The sequence below is a fragment of the Kogia breviceps genome, chromosome 7 (genome assembly GCF_026419965.1).
Source record: "Kogia breviceps isolate mKogBre1 chromosome 7, mKogBre1 haplotype 1, whole genome shotgun sequence".
NCBI classification, from domain to species: domain Eukaryota; kingdom Metazoa; phylum Chordata; class Mammalia; order Artiodactyla; family Physeteridae; genus Kogia; species Kogia breviceps.
The window spans coordinates 4439743-4452996 of record NC_081316.1 but is presented as its reverse complement, the minus strand read 5'-3'; the positions used below and the strand labels follow the sequence as shown (position 1 = coordinate 4452996).

The 13254-nt window shown below is 40.7% G+C and overlaps 1 protein-coding gene across 22 annotated transcripts in view; it reads left to right on the top strand.

The window, feature by feature from the left end:
* Positions 1 to 415: 415 nt before the first annotated feature.
* Positions 416 to 13254, top strand: part of LRRC4C (leucine rich repeat containing 4C) — a 1217033-nt gene continuing 1204194 nt past the window's right edge. For all 22 annotated transcript variants that reach the window (XR_010841223.1, XM_067037027.1, XM_067037022.1 and 19 more), the window contains exon 1: positions 416 to 1302. The gene's annotated coding sequence lies outside the window, so the exon portion shown is untranslated. The remainder of the gene's footprint in view (positions 1303 to 13254) is intronic.

The following is a 13254-nucleotide window of genomic DNA, read 5'->3' as shown; positions in this document are numbered from 1 at the left end:
GTTGCCGCCTCCAAGAGTTATATGTTGTAGCTGGTTTTTGAAATGGCTTTGTCTTTCCATTTAACAGCCAGGGTGGCGGCATGTTAAAATTTTGCCTTGGTCTTCTTGGAGCTTATTTATAAAAAAAAGCTGATTTGTCTCCCTGGACATTCTCTCTCTCTCTCTCTCTCTCTTTCTCTCTCTCTCTCTCATTCAAATGCCAGCTCTAGGCTTCTAAACCATTAACACCGCCCACCCCCACCCCCTTTTTTTATCCCAGACAGAATACGGGCATAGACAATGCCATTGCAGGACAGTGATGATTCCGATGATATAGTCCTCCCAGGCAGGATGCAAACCATCTCGCCTTCTGGCCGGTGATGGATTTGCTGCTGTCCCTGCAGACATCCAGGCACACACACAGAGCCCTGGGAAGTACACATTGACTGTACTGCTCGCCGACCGCCTTGAAGAAACTGTAGCTAACCACCTTATTAGTATTCCTGCCTCCACCGTGTCTCACTTGCAGCAGCAGAGGGCTGAGCAAAATGCAATAGAGCAGGGACAGACACAGCTCTGGCAGTCATCTCAGTGCAGAGGCTGCCGAGTGTTGGGGGTGGAGGACGCAGCACATCAAGATGAATAACCTTGCCATAATCCGGGGCACCCAGCAAGCAGACACCTCTGCTGACTGACCCGCTCCTGGCTTGATGAATCTGCCTGGGGCAGAGAGATCCGGAATCTACCTGGTCCTGGGGGGCCCCCCATTGATTTTGGATGCTCTTTTGATCCTACACCGATCTGGGAAGGTAACAGTGAGCCGTACCATCTGCAGCACTCAGCAGCTATTGGAGGTTTACCACTGACAGTTTCATCACACGGGTTTGTGTGAGTGTGTGTGTGTTTGTGCGTGTTTGTGAGTGTGGGTGCCTGCTTTTGCGTGAAAGAGAACGTGTGAGTGTCCAGGAGTGTGTGCGTTTCTGTGACAGCCAAAGCAGGTATATCGTGCTGTAGGTTTCAACAGCGTGAAAATTTTCTCTGGGTACTTGGGCTCCCGGCCCAAAGCCCCTCAGCTTTCACCACCCCCTTCCTTCCCCACTCCCTCCTTCTTTTTGCCTTTGATGAGTTTTTGGCTTACTTTTTGGCGGAGTCTCTTGGACACGTTTTTTGCTGGTGCTGGAAGATCAGATCAATGGAACCTTTGAAAACTGATTATTTTTCTCCTGTGTGACTTTAAAAAGAAGAAGAAAAGAAAAGAAAGTAGTGCAAGATAAATAGAGGATTTAAAATTTTCATGGTGAACTTTGAGGATCCATAAAGAAGGTAAGTCATGGGACTACTTAGATCCTGGTTCTTGCTTTCCTGTAATGTTTGTGTTTTCCTGTTTGTTTTCGGAAATCCACAGGCAGTTTAGAAGCACATTTTTAGAGATTGTAATGCTCAGAAGAATTCAGTGTGTGACATTTTGGGGCTGTTTTCACGCCAGGGGGATTATTTCCGTTTGTATAACCATCCCCCCCATCCTCCCTCCCATTTGTACACATTTTATTTATCTAGTATTTACACAGTGAATTCTGCATTTATGAAATTTAGAAAAAATTAATTCCAGGCTTCTCCCTCCTTGAAATACTCTTTAAATTTGAGGGGAAAAATCAGAAAAGCTGCTGGCAGGGGCTCTGAGTTAGAGGTAAAAGTGTGTCTGCTCAGAGACCCAGGGTGGGAGTCAGGGGTGCATCTGGACTTTTATGATAACTTAATAGCAGACTTTTTTTTTTTTTTTCCATAGCACTTATTTTTTTCCTTAATAGTTAAATCTGGTCTTGGAATGGCGAATGTGTGGAGTACAGAAAAGCTGTTTCAGGAGCTCTTAATTGGAGCAAATGAGAACAAAGTGGAAATTGTTTAGTATTTTGAACTTCTCTTTTTTTCACTGATTCTCTTGCTATTGCATCTCATTAACCTTTCTGGATGCAGTGTTGCCTGATTAAGACTAGTGTCTCACATTTTGGAACATCCCCTTCCCCTACGTGGTCCCTAGAGGTGGGAGTGTGGCTGCAAATTGCTCTTAATCATCTACTCTTGGCTGTAAAAGCAAGCAGGCAGCATCAGGAATTCAGGTGACTTTAGTCAAACATCTTGCCTAACTCAGTCCTTTAGTGTTTCCTGAAGCACAGTGGTTAGCTGTGCTTTTTTTTCTTTTTCTTTTTCTATTTTTTTTTCCTTTCCCTTTCCTTCAAAGCAAAACATAGATAGTTTACCTGTTTTCATTCTGAGGTTATTTAATTAAAACACCATTTCATTGTGATAGCATCTGTGTTCCTGTATCTGCAAGTATTTTTATCTCTGCATTGGCACCCCTTAGCTTCTCCCAAGAAGTGAGAATCACTCGTAAATACACTTCTAAACTGCTGAGACCCCAAGTGAAAGCAATAGAGCTTTAGTCAAAGCATATGGATGGCTTCTTCTAAAAGGAGTAGTGATATTTTATGGAATGTTAGCCAACTCGAACTGTTACTGTGAACATATTCATGGAAGAGATGACAGGTACGTTAACTAGGAGGGGGGGGCGTGCATAAGTGTTTCTTAGGATGTCTGTGTATAGATAGAGAGATGGTGCAAATTGTAACATGAAAGATTTTATTCAGAGACGGTTGACTGGGTCAGAGATTTATGAGAGCCAAGTTGAGAGATGTCAAAAATCATATTCAAAACAATAATATTATTTCTTTTTTCTTTAAAAGGAGTTTTTTGAAAATCCTGAACTAAAAAGATAAAAAAATACTTAAACGTGAGATTTGACTCACTTAAACGCGACATTCGACTCTGGTATTGCCATACGCTATCCCTGCCATCTATTTGTTGTTTTCTGCATAATGATATTAGTGAAACAGTTAAAGGAGGGCAGCTGTTAAAAGATCCCTCCCCTTTTTCATCCTGGAACTGATACTTACTCCACACTGTCCTCTTGGTTAAACAAAAAACAAAAAGCAACAACAAACCTATGGGTGAACTCTCTCCGGTCAGTATAATTTATGATGTGTCTTTCTTGTCAGCTATTTCTGCTCAGGATTTTTTCATCTGTTACTCGTAGATTCCCATTACATTTCCCTTATCAAGAGAGGGGATTTTATCATTTTTAAATGACTTGAACATAGGAGAGACCCCCAATAAAATTTCATTTTCTTTGTAGAGCAAACAACCTGGGACTCGTGAAGCCTGAGGGCGAGTGCAGTGTGTAACCAAGAAACAAAGTTTACTGTTCTAGGGAGAGAGCGGAGCCCTGCTGCTGCAGGTGCCCGTGGGGTATGTCAGGGGGCTGGAGGTTGCCCGGCGCTGCCTGGACTATCACCATTCTTTAGGCTGGTCAGCTCTTCGTTAGCCTGCAGCTCTTGATATAACCAGTGCCAGGTACAGAGGCCAGTATTTGATGTCATCTATTTTGTGTTAGGGCAGCTCTGCACGGAGAGAAGCCCTCTGAAAATGCCTTTCTGGAAGTTGGCAAGTTAGTGCCTCTTTTTATTGAGGGTATTTCATTTTGAGTGTTCCTCCTCCCATTCACATTCTCACCCAGTGTGGGTATATTTAGACTTGTGGTGTTGGTAAAAATTAATTGCATAGATTATTCTCAACACCATCTTTAAAAAAATAATAAAGATAACATCTTGGCTTTTATGTATTTGAGATTTAATCATTGTAATCAGTGAATCTTCTAGCCAGAGCAACACTTTCATTATCACTTACTTTAGGCTAATAATAGAAGTGGGGTACATGCCAACTCAGGATTTTCTGATTACAGCTCATGCAGTGAGCAAAGCAGCTCCCTGGCACCTCAAGTTTTCCTGATGCTGCTTGGGCAACTGTAACTTTGTATCTTTATTATCACCTCGGGTCAGAGCAGTGGTAAACAGCTTCCAATCAGGACTGGCTTCAGATCCATGGCTTTCTTTTGTCTTTTCCCTCTTTGTTTTGTGATAGAGAGTGTTTCACAGTTTAACAGGGTTGGTTTTTTTTTTTTTCTTTTTTTTTTTTTTGCTTAGCGAGTTCAGAAAAGAAAGGAAAAGCAAGGGAGCTTTCCATCTCAGTAGAAGTAAAGTGTCAGAGTTGCCAAAGAAAGGCTGAAGTTCCCTAGAGGAGATAGATGCAGGGTTATATTTTTAAAAAATGAATTGGAAAAGGGTTGCCTTGAGTTTATTTGGAGAGAATAAAGGAAATTCGAATTCCTTCTCTAGTTAGTTTCGGTCAGTTGGCCAGCCTTTCTGTGGGTCCGTGCTCAAGTAAGCCAAGCCATACCCAACATTCTCCAGAGTGCTTCTGTGTTTTTAAGACCCAGGGCACTTAACACATGAATGGCTCTTTCCTTCTGTAACAAACAGAGCTGACAGCTGGAAAGTCAGCTACTGAGAACCTTTAAAGGAAGCCAGAAAGATCACCCAGTAAGTTGAAGAGCAAAAAGGGGCTCTGGGAGCTCTGGCCCTGGAGGTGGGTGAGGACACAGCCGACTAAAATGGAAGTTTTGATTGCTGAGTCACTACAACAGCCTGGAGCTGTGTGTGAGCTCCACGAACTGATGCTGACATTGGGGCTAATGCTAACAGGCAATAGCATCAGCTCACAGCAGAAGATGCCAACTTTGCGGATGAAAGAGATGCCCCTCTGATGACAGATGCTTTGTATGTTCTTGTATTGTTTTCATCACTAAAAAACAACCTCTCAGGGTCCCCCAATAAATTACAAAAGAAAAGATGGATTCATTGAAGTGCAAATAGGACAGGGGCTTTGCAATTGACTAAATCAATTCACTCAATTATCTGCATTGCCACTGGGGACCCAGTAATCACAGCTAAAATGGTGGGGGAGGGGGAGAATGGGGGCTGGAGTTAGAATCGGGAGAAGGAAACCCTGGATTGAGAAACAGAAGGTGTCAGTCAATCTTTGACAGTGCTGCTTAATGGTCAGTAAGTCGCTCAAAGTCTCAGAACCCCAGTTTCCTTCTATATGATTTGGAAAAAAGCATTCTTAACTCATAATGTTGTCATGAAGATTATGAAATATTGCCAAGTAAAATGATCTGTAATTATATATTGCTATAGAAATGTAAAGTACTATAGTAACAGTAATTTCATACATGGTTCGAGACTCTACAAAATAGTGTCACCAATATAATTTTAAATTAAATTGATTAAGCAGCAGCACTGGTCTTTTCTTCATGACGGTAATCAATATTTGCATTGTTATAATTTGGGTGTTTCTCATGTGTGTTGCCTGTACCTCTTCTCAGTAATTTCTATGGTATATTCTTAGTTACTTGTGGATTTGTGTGTGTGTGAACGCACATGTGCATGTGTGCGTGTAGGCGTGTGCAGGTAATTGACCAAGTTATAGGAGGTATAATTTTAGATTCATAAAAATTAGAAAATGTGTGATAACCTGAATCCATTGGCACTTGGTATCCAGAAAGGACAAGAAAGACTTGCACACTCTAGGCTTTTCTGTAGGAATACACAGATCCTTACGAGGTTTGTGGGCTTCAGAAAACTCTAGTCCTCAACGATGCTATTGACTGTACTTTGAGTGACGCTTGGAACTTGTATTAGTGGGGTATTTTTTGTAGTAACAGCATAGGTCATGATGATTGTCACACTGAGTTACATTTGGGGGGTAGATAGACCAGGATCAAAAGGCTGAGTTGGAATCATGATGGCAGGAGAACGTGGTAGTGATGAGAAATGGCTTTGGAGATGGACAGACTTGGGGTCAGATACCTAATCTCTTAGAGACTCAGCTATCTAACCTGTAAAAGAGGGGCTATCAGTCATTCAGAGGGCATTTGTGAAGAATGAACAAATGAATGTATACGAGAGTCCTTGGTAAGACCCTTGACGTGAAATTGGAGCTCTCCAGGTAGTTCATATACACCACCTCTTTCCTCTTTGTCTGGCTTAAAAATTAGAAAGTCCACACTAATTCAGTGTATTTATGTAAGTGATGCAGGTGGGCAAAAGCCCCAAATATAATCTGAGAGCTAAGTAAAACTAGAGAGGGAAAGCTAGATTTCTGTAAATTAGCTCATTTCATATACCATGGTTTCATCAGATCCTTTCTTGGAACAAACAAAGTGCCCTCTCCAGATGTCACCTCACTTAACGCTTACAACTTCTGAAATGATACTGAACGTAAGTAGTGAGAATCGTGTGCACCCACTCATGTGTGGTTGCAGAAGCACAATTCTAGGTGTCAGCAAGTGGTGTTAACATTGCTCTTTATCTAACATCTCCTTTTGTTCACAGTCGGTGAAAGGATGCCTATTTATTAAACACCTACCAGGTGCAAGCACTGTGATCATTGCTGTGGGCAATGTAGAAGGACGCTCCCGCTCCTGTCTCTTTGCTGCAATTTCTGCATTTGGACAGGGCATACTGCAGTCTTCAAGGCTGCCTTCTAGAATTTGGACTTGATAGTTAAACCGAAACAAGATTCCCCTGCCAGAGTCTGACCTCTGCGGGGCCGTGTCATTGTATATGACCTTTATTTAGTTCAAGAACATGTTGCAAAAGATGTAAAAATCCTTGTTCCTATTAATGTAGCTGAGCTGAGCTGTCAGTGATGAGTCCAATTCTGCTTTGCTAACTCTGCCCGGCTGGTACCACTTGACCCAGGCATTTCTGTTCTGCAAAGTCAGCCTTTCCCTGTGCACGAAAGGAGCAGGGTTTTATCCTTCAGATTGTGGGTTCTTTTTATCCTTATATGAATGGATGAAGTCTGTTTTATGGCTTGCTGATAAGGAGGACAACCTCCACGCTTCCTGGATTTTAAGGTCCCATATTCCTTACAGTCCAAATCTCATACAGTGAGAAAGAGGAGAGGGCCATCAATTTGTCAAAATAACAAACACAAGTTCACTGGCCTCTATCAGAGCCTCAAGCACCAGGATTCATGTTTAGAGTGCAGCACGGAACTAAGGAAATTTCCTGTGCAATATACTACAGACTACATTGCCAGCACACATCTAGAAAGTACAATAAATTATCATCAGTTCTGTCATATATTCAACAAATGTATTCTGTGTGCCAGGCACTATTCTAAGTAGGTTAGCTTTTTTACTTATACTTCTCAAAATATCGATAAGATGATATTATTATTCTCATATTACAGATAAGGTGAAAAGTGATTCACTTTTTTGCCACAAATACCGATTGACTGCAGAGCCCATGTATATTCTTCTCTGCCATGTTTTGTTGTTTAGGTTGCAAACCCAATGCTTCTTCACATAAATCCCTGAATATAGACAGGGCAGAGCAAGCTTTCTCTAAATGCAAATCGAATAATCTTGTTCCCATTATAAACTCACGCTGTCAGTGGAAAGATGCGGTCTTAGGGTCTCTAGGGGAACCTCTGAAGGGCCATTTCCCTGAACCAGTGGGTCCCTGATAAAGTACATCGTCAGTGCCACATTTTTGTGGCCTCTGGAGGCATGCATAGCTTGAGGTAGATCTCCATTAAACTTTGACCATTATCGAAGTCTGATTGGAATATTTGATGGCATGTGGAGTGATGGCAATGGTATAAAAGTTCTGCAGTTACAAGACAAGGAACAAAGTAAAGAAATGAAGGTCTCCTCTATGACATTAAATAGTAAGTAGCATTGGGCTGTATTTGCAGACGGTACTTTATGAGAAGTGTCTCTCAACGACGTGTTTATCTACTCATTAGTTATGTAACTTTGTGCAGATTACCTTTGTACCCATATTTCCTTATCTCACTTTGTAGGATTGTCATAAAAAGATTAAGAAAAATAAAACTTATAAAGGACCTAGAACAGAGGCTGGAATTTAGTCAGCGCTCAATAAAAGATATCTCATAATAACAATAGTTGTATTTATTTACTTATGATAATAACTAATAGTACTAGTATTGATTATGATAGTAATTTAGCAACCTCAGTTTGCATATAAACCTTCTTGTACTCCACGGTGCCAGGGGTTATACAGCTTGTCACCTCACATCAATGAACAAAGAAGTGAATATCCATGTCTCTGGCCTTAAAAATATGAACTAGAGGAGGACGATTGTCTTTCAGCAGTATTGATGTCAGTGGGGGACATGTTGATGGAAAAGGAGTGATTTGGGGCAGAGTGTTCAAGGAGACTAGAGACACAAAGAGGACCAAGTCAGAATTTCATGAGCTGAGGAATGCTTTCTACAGTCAGATCCTAAAATGCTGTGAGCTTGGGAATACGGCTCAGTGCTTGGCCGTAAACAGGAGAAAGGGTCACATTTCGAAAGATTTCTTGATAAAGAGAAAAGGTAACCATCTTCCTTTGACTTTATCCTGACAAAGAAAAAAGAAAATTTCAACTCTACCTCTTCTCTCATCTCTGCAAAATTTCTCTAGGTTTTATATTTAATGTAGATATTTCAGTGATTTTTCTTCAGTTTCTGATGTTCTAGCTATTGCTTTTTTAATATATATGAGCAAAAAAAAAAAAAAATCAGCATTTTAAGTGTTTGGTGGTAAACCATTCCTGTATGGGAGATTAAAATCCTTTATGTAGGTGCTTTTGATTTTTATATTCATGTTGTAAGTAACAGGTCACAAAAGGAAGGCCCAAATAAACACACAATTGTTCAGGATGTACTTCTTTTGAAAAGTATGATTTGAGTGAAAATCTTTTGACTATATATACCTGGAATCTTGTAGATACTCAATATGGAACAAGTGCTTCATTAAAGAAAAGTTAGTCATACAGAGTGAGACAGATGTTGGGATAACAGTAAAAAATGTGTGAAGTGCCAGCATTTTGGACAAGCATTTTAGTAAAGGCAAATTCTTTCCTGAAAACAGGCCAGTGATTAGTAACACAAAGAATGAATGGCTTTGCTCTGTGTTTTTCCTGTTGGGAGACGTTTACTCGGTATAGTGACAGTAAACATACTGAACATGAATACACACAAGGATGAAACTCTACTCGCTCTTCTTCAGAAAAGCCATGTTTCTATGTGACTTTTGCTCAGGATCTTTCATCTGCCAAGAAACCTGTGCTGTTATTACACATTAAACATTTTGTCAGTCAACCTGTTCTGACTCCAGTGCCCACAGCGAGAGCATATATGCATGCAGGTTAGAAGTTTTTGAGTGTCTCCGGACTGCAAACATTTACATGACCTGGAGTCTCTTGCACACAAACAGCTTTTTTCCTGTGTTCATCTGGTCGATGCTACTTCCTTTATCTCTTTTCTCTTCCTTGACCTGTCTTTCCTTACTGCCGTGATTCTACTGGTTGTGTCTTTGCCACTTCAAGTTTCATTTTCATCTCATCTCTCCCATCACTATAGGCACTGGTGTACTTTTTCCAAGCTTGGACTAAGACTCCCAAGACTCATTTGACTGGGGGGAAACATGCACACATACACAACACATATATATTCATGTGTGTATACACCAGAAATTTATACATACATATCTATGTATATGTATATATACATATATATTTCTACTCCTGAATCTAAGAACTGTGTCATGGATCTAGCACAAGGTCCCTTTTGCATAAGTAAATCAGAGTTCTTGGTGAATGCTGTCGTGGATTATACATCCTTTACTTCTGTTGTCGTTTCAGTAGTGTCATTTATTCAACGTGTGTTTATTGAACACCCACTAAGTCTACTGTGATATTGCAGTTATAGTATGGAAAACAAAGTTGTACACGAAGTAATTTTTTCCCTTCAGACCTGTAGTTGGTGGGTGAGAATGAAGACATGGCATGGGCCCTATAAAAGTCCTTAAAAAAAAAATCACAAGATTAACACAAGAGCTATCATGAACTGAACACCATGATACTACAGATGATATGGTGGGAATGTCATAGTTGTGAAAAGGGAGTATCATTATTTTCAGGATACAGATGAGGAAATTGAGCCTCAGACAACTTGTGATTTGCCCTAGGAAATGAGTCATTACCTGCAGTGCATGACATCTGTCTGTCTGGGTGCATCTGGCTCAGAGCCTATGTCCCTGATTCCTCCCATCCTGGACTTTATCCTTGCAAACACCTAAAGATATATGCAGTGCTTTCTGTTTTTCGCTATTTATTTTGATTTTTTTTCTATTCTGTTTTGCTATAATATTTTCTACCTTAAAAATTTTCTTGGACTCCTTTCCTTTTCTACCAATGATCGCTATAAAGAGAGCTTGGAAGCAAAGGTACAAAGACTCATCTCTCTAGTGTCCTCACTTTCTTCCTTGTCAAGATCTGAATATGTCCCATTTCTGTTTTCTGGAAGGGGAGCTAGTGCTTGATACAGATGGTCTGTCGGGCAGACAGATGGTCCAAACCTCTCTAATGGTATGTTCTAGAGGGCGCATGTCTATAAGCTGACGGCTCAGGATGGAATGGCACTTAGCACAGCCATGAAGAGTTGCTAGAAAGGCTGTTCTGCGACCATCCCACTTCTTCAATGTGGAGTTCTTGGAGATTTGAGGGACACATTTTCTGCTGTAAGTAGATGGCAGTTTCTCTTTCTCTCAAGCCAAGGGATGATAGTTTCACAACAATAAATTTAGAAGTTTGCCAGGTACTCTCATAGGATGTCATTTTTTCTTGACTTAGCAACTGGATCCAAGGTGAGAACCCAGGAGAAGCAAAGGGGAGACTCTTTGAAGATGGTCAGCTCTAATTCTGACCATGTCACCTACTTGAAGAAGCCAGAGGTTCTTACCCATCAAGAAGGAGCCATTCAATCAAATTGATTCTTTAGTCATTACTGTCGTGGGGGTGGGAAGTGCTGAGTCACCTGTCAGGCTTCTGTTTAAATAACATCTTGACTCTGTCCCCTGATGAGAACAGAGCTGTGAGATTCAGAAACAGAAAAAGGGATAATTTCCTCTTCCTGTCTGCGGCTGAATACGGTTCCAGAAAAACCTACCATCCTCGATATCTATTGCATTGGCCAAAAAGTTTGTTTGGGTTTTTCCATAACATCTTATGGAAGAACCGGAATGAACTTTTTGACCAACCCAGTATTCACTTACCTGTACCAGCTCCCAAAATGGTTAGTGATTTCAGGGTCCAGAATATAAGGAAATATTTCCCTATTTCTGTTATCTTTTACCCTTGCGCTCTTACCAAGTAGAGGCCACAGAAGGTGCAGAAAAGTCTGTGTCAGGCAACAGCTCCTGTCTCTGACATTTATTCAGACTGCAATCTCACCTGCTAGCTTGCTAGGACTTCCTGATTGCCTGCTTCCTTCTCTGGCTTTTTTATACCTTTAGTGTCATCCTCTACTCCAAGTTTTCCAACATCTGTCTCAGGCCCACCTTCTTTGGTGATATCTTTGATTGCTTTCAAATCTGCACCCCTTGTTCTAATCTCAGTCCTGGACACTTACATGGTTTTAAGTCACCAAGGGCTTCAGATTAGAGGCACTGTCTGTGCTAGCTCCTGCCTTGTAATAGTACTTAGTTGTAGTACTCAACTCTCCTGTCTTCTTGCTAGGACTGAGGAGCAGGAACTGCCTTTCATAATAACTCCAAGTCTTCTCAATCTGCAACCCTAGTTATATACTGACAACTATCTCATTTCTCTGTTATTTGATGTAAACATCTTTAAACAAGGACAGTGTTCTATCTGTAAAATCTGGAGCATGTTAACAGCTAGCATTTATTTAGCATTTACTATGTGTCTAGAACTTTATGTTCATTATCAAAAATTTGATACCCTGAAAAAAAATATGGGATAGGTATTATAGAAATGTTAAAGATGGAGGGCTTCCCTGGTGGCGCAGTGGTTGAGAATCTGCCTGCTAATGCAGGGGACACGGGTTCGAGCCCTGGCCCCGGAAGATCCCACATGCTGCGGAGCAACTAGGCCCGTGAGCCACAACTAATGAGCCTGCGCGTCTGGAGCCTGTGCTTCGCAACAAGAGAGGCCGCGACAGTGAGAGGCCCGCGCACCGTGATGAAGAGTGGCCCCCGCTTGCCACACCTAGAGAAAAACCCTCGCACAGAAACGAAGACCCAACACAGCCAAAAATAAATATACATTAAAAAAAAAAAAGATGGGGACACTTAACCTCAGAGAGGTTAAATAAATGGCCAAGATCACATAGCAGAGGCCTAGCTGAATCAAATACCTATGTTTAGAAATATGGTATTCTGCCTTCTAAGTTATTTAGACGATATGTAGTACTTTCCCTCACAGGGGAATACCTGGGATTTTGTTTGGATGTGTAAGAAAAAGCTTTGTAGACTTTAAAGCTCTATGCGAATGTTAATTGTTGCTGTATTCTATCATAGGATTATTTGTGGATGACACTGCATATATTTATGTAGCTCAGTATAACAACTGGCTGATTAAGGGACAATCATTTGTCAATTTTAAAGCAGAAATTCTGTGGATGCTTATGAAATAGAGCTGCAGCAACAGATGTGTGCAGCAGTCTGGTTGGTGTGTCTGGTGAAATACAGTAGAACCTGACTAAATTATACTAATGAGTTGGAGACCCATTACAAATTATCACATTTGCCCAATTAGTGAAGGAGTAACATAGAGAAAAAGATACTAAGGAAACAAAGCTGGTATGAAGAGAAGACAAAACTGCAAGCGTAAAAGATGTTAGTAACACACACCGTCCACACGTGCACATGTGCGCGCGCACACACACACACACACACACACACACACACATCCCTCTACAGTAGGTGAAGTTACTAACATTATCGTGAAATATACAAATATTTATACAAAATGGACTTATGTGTACATAGGGTTTGCTCAGTTTCTCTGTCTCTCGGGAGAAAGTAATCAGTGGAAGTTCATTGTTTTATGGTTCCAAGAAAACTATTTTATGTTTTTACCTAATCAGAATGTGATGTTACAATTGGAACATTGTTAAATTGTAATGCTACATTTAGTTAAATTTTATTGTACGCTGTGAGGGATGTCCTACCATCCTGAGCGCTTCTGTAGGTATTATCACCTTGGAATCTTGTCAGTTACAGTACTTTTATCTACTAAGTTTTTCTCAGAAGTCATTCTTCATATATTCTCAGGGCCCTTGCTTCCCAAATTCTCTCAATCAACCTATTTTGCAGACAAAAGTAAAAGGCAAGTTATCTACCAAATTCCTTGTGATTCTAAAATCTCATCCTTTTAGAGCTCAGGTAACAATACACAATTTAAATAATTAAGTATATATTCTTTATAGCATTTTACCAGTTTCATAGAGGGCTTAGGAGAATTCATCATTAATTTCAACCAGTTACTGCACATTTATTCTATG